This window comes from Parus major, chromosome 4 (genome assembly GCF_001522545.3).
Source record: "Parus major isolate Abel chromosome 4, Parus_major1.1, whole genome shotgun sequence".
NCBI lineage: Eukaryota > Metazoa > Chordata > Aves > Passeriformes > Paridae > Parus > Parus major.
In genome coordinates, this window is record NC_031771.1 from 19,258,394 (window position 1) to 19,262,685 (window position 4,292).

The following is a 4,292-nucleotide window of genomic DNA, read 5'->3' on the forward strand; positions in this document are numbered from 1 at the left end:
CTCGAGATTCAGAGGTATGAACCCACTCATTTGTTCCTTACCTGTAACCACAAAAAGACCACCATTGCTGTGCCTGGAGCTCTTTCCACACTCAAGCCCCATTTAAATTGCCATTTATTAGATTGTTTGAAGAGGAAGACACTATCACTTTCACCTTACAAGTAGTTACACCTTGGACATGGTTAGAGATAACCTGTTATCAGTCACCTGGGTTGACATGGGTCTGCAATGAATGATGAATTCTAAATACTCCTTTATTTCAAGTGGGCTGGCTGGTTTTTGTTTATAGCCCAACAGCAGTAGTGAAGGGTTTTTGACATCTGCCATTGCTGCAGCATGTTTCCAAGAACTTCTTATGTTTATTAACTTGTTATGGTAAAATGTATTTCCTCCATGCAAATACAATTTAAGGGTACTCTAATTTCATTGAATTCTTCTCAAGCAATTTTTCCATTTAAGTCTTGTGATGTAATAATAAAAAAAACCATGAAAACTCTTACGTTCTTGTTACAGCTGGGAACAGGTTTAAAAACTGAAAGATCAGGTTAATATAATATCCATCAATTGATTCAATGAAGTTTTGAGCTAGATGCCAGGTGTTTAAGGTTGGTTTATTCTATATGCCAAAATTTATTCACAGTTGTAGTTATATTTTGTTACATAATTTATTATTGTCCATTACCACATTTTGCTTTTAGCCTAATTTACTGTCCCTACTTTTAACGCTGAGAGTTATTTTGTATAAAAGTGGTCTCATCCAGACCTTCCCAAACACCTTTTTCCTTCTGGGTCTCATTCTACCTAGAGAGCAGGGTTAGATGATTTGGTTCAGGAAAACTTTTACAGACTAAAGAGGTTAAAAGAAAATGCTGAATTCCTGGTTGAATAGGCTTTTAATTTTTAAAGAATTTTGGAGCTGGCAGAGCTTGCTATACTGACAGGGTCTGAGGCTGCCATCATCTACACTTGCAAAGGTAGCAGAGCAAAGTTTGGCTGAAGGTTTGTGAGCTCCTATTTCACTTGAATGTGTCATGTAATCCCATTAAAAACTATAATTATGGGCCAGAATCTGGACTGATTTTTACATTACTACTAGTCTTAGTAGTTCCTAAGTTATCCTCTTTACTCTGATAATTTTCTCTACTTCCAAAATATAGGAGGTACTATCCAGCACAGGAAAGAGAGGCAGAGCTTAGTTGCCTCATGCAAACTGGATTCATTAAATGTATTTATTATCAAAGGGTTAATACAGAAACCACAAAGAGACAAGGATCTTGGCACTCACCCTGCTTCTGAGTCCAGATATATCCAAAAAAACTTCCCTAAGGCAGACCCATCACTAGTCTTGTTGAATTTCCCATTTGTGTGCTACATTCTTTTCTTAGGATAATCTGAGGATGCTGGCACAGATCTTCAGCTCCTTTTCCAGAGAAGTTACCATTGACAGATAAATAAATCACAAGGAAAATGATACTGCAAATTCTCTGTTCATCATCCTACACATGTTCATCTTTGTATTTTCTCCTACATGATAATATCTCCTAGAGTAATCATACCTAAAAAAATTAAAAGTATAGTACTATTCTTTCTACTATATTAAGTTTGAAAATGGGAAATTTTTGCTAACAGTATCTTTATGCCAAACTTCCTTCTAACCTCTGCTATACTACAGAAACGTTAAAGTAAATTTATATAATAAGAAATGAATATGATCCATTTATGGGTCAGATAGTAAGCTTAGATGTCCTTTTTAATCTTTTAATTGTTTGTTTCAAATCATGTTATGAAAATACAATGAAGAATACTTGTAACAGGTAGTTTAGTAAGATAGACTAAAAGCTTTCACATAATTTCTGTACATTTTTATTTGGCAAAAAAATATACATCACTGGTCAATATTTTTTTAATTGGGTTTTTGGAATTCAATCCCATACATGTGCCCTAGCTAGACCTAAATGTTAAATTAAATTAATATGAAGGATAGACCTTATTTTTTGATCCAAACCAACAAAATCCCAATAGACATCATTTCACTTTGAGTGCCATTGTAAGACTCTCCAGTCTCACAGGTAATAAATAACAACTTGACAAGGCTTCACTTCATGCTATAGATATTGAATCATGAAAATCCATCTCTTAGATTTCATATTTAATTTTATTTCCCTTTTTCTGGTAACAGAATTTTTTTGACTTTGTGTCTAAACTCTGATTCTGGGGTTCAGTGCGGCTCATTTGGCATTCGATAGTTTGGAAATTCTTACGCTTTATTTATTTCCATAAAGATTGATACAAAAAGAGAAAATGCTACTCTGTCCTATACCCTACACATGTTAACTGATTATATTGTTGGACTCTATGACCTATTTATCTTCCTGAAAGAAACAGAAATGACTTTGTCACAAGCTGCAGAATATATGCAGGACTGCACAGTGCACAGTCCCTACTGCATTGTGAACAATGATATATTTTAGCATCTAATATTTATGTTCATTTCAACTTGTAGTCTCATTTTTCATCTGCAGTGCCCTTGGTGATGGTAGAAATTAGTTTTTTTACAGCTTCCTCTAAAGGACATCCATGCTTGGAGGAAAAAACAGGGAAGGAAAAGTCATCTGGAGGCATGGACTCCAAATTGATATGTCAGGGAGGTATATCCATGAATTTCTTGTTGAAGTATAGTGATCCATAATCCTCTTTTATATTATAGACATACAAATTACCTTATTCTATGGTATGTCATTTAACTATACATGTCTCAGTATCAAAACTCAGGTTTCAAGCCTAGGCTGGAACCATCAGTGCTGTGGAGGTCAGCCTGGAAAAACAAAATAGATAGCAGTCTCGATAAGCAGAGACTCCCATCAGGCACGGGCATGGCTGTGGCTGCCACAAGTCCCTGGGAAGTCTCGTGGTGATATTTTTTCCTGTTCCGTGGGGCCAGGCAGACACTGCCATCTGTCACTCACTGCCTCGCTCAGGATTCACGTTTGTGCCTCCTCTCACTTTTCCCCTCAGCGTGGCCTCCCTTCAGGCTGCTGCAGCCTAAAACTTAGCACTGAGGTGCTATTTTTCCTGTCTCTAGCCTGTGAGCCTGCATCTTCAGAAAACCTCCAGCAGGCCCTTTTCTCCTCCCCACTTCCACCAGAGAGACATTTTGAGTAAGTCAAGGTTCAGGAAGTGCCAGGAAACAGAAGAAATAAAAAAGCATCCTTCTAATGCCATATGAAGTTCTTGTAAAGGTGTAAGGAAGGAAAGGGAAATAAAAGGGAAAAAAATGTTCTACATTGCCAAATCCTCTACATTAAAATTGGCTAAAAACCACCAAAGTTCTTGAATAGCTGTAGCATTTTTGTATCACTAGCCTTATTAACCTGACATTTGGTCAAATTAGCAAAATTTATTAAATATATATGAAACTGTATTGAAATATACTGAAAAAAGTCTTAGCCTTTAGACCTATTGATGCAGAGAGAATGATTTGGTGCTTGCTAAACATTTCATACGTTTCAAACTTCTAAAAGTTGTTTTTCTTCCAATAAAGAGCTTGTGAATTTCAGCAGGGTCTCTATAGCTCTTTACAGGGAAGGAAAACAGACAGGTAGGCACACTACAAAATAAAAAGCTACTTAAAGAGAAGGTGAATGAGAAAGTAAAACAAATTCCAGGACTTCCAAAAGAATTGACAAAAATGCAAAATTGCAGTCAGTGTACCACTTACGACACCCTGAGAGTGAATGAGAATGGTGGCCATTTTCCATGGGAAAAATAAGTCATTTCCCCAGGGTCTGGGGGTTAGCTCAGAGGGGATCTAAGGGCAGTCACAATCCTAGTTGCTGGCGGTTTTGTTCTGGAAGAAATCCTGCACTGATTGTGAATTTAGGAGGTGGCACCTCACTGTCACCCAGTGCGAGTGGACATGAACAATGGCCATTTTCCATGGGAAAAAAACATCATTCAAAATTTATCATTAACAGTCCACACAGTCTTTGTTGCTGTGTGAGGTAAGAATAGCCATTCTAACACAAGGGCCTTTATCAATAACAAACCATTGAAACAGAACTGCAAGAGGTTAAAATTTGCTAGCAATTATGGCAAGGTACACAGATTTATCAGGGTCCCACTCCAATTATGTCGGTTTTCTAGTACTTGAGCACTAGGCAGTTTTAGCTTCTGGGGTCAGTTGTTGAAGTGAATGCAGGTGGGAGTTTCCTCTGAATAAGTCAAATAAAGGGTGTAAAAGTTCTGTAGATAGACCCCAAACAGGATGCAGCCAATTCAAGGAACCTAGCAGT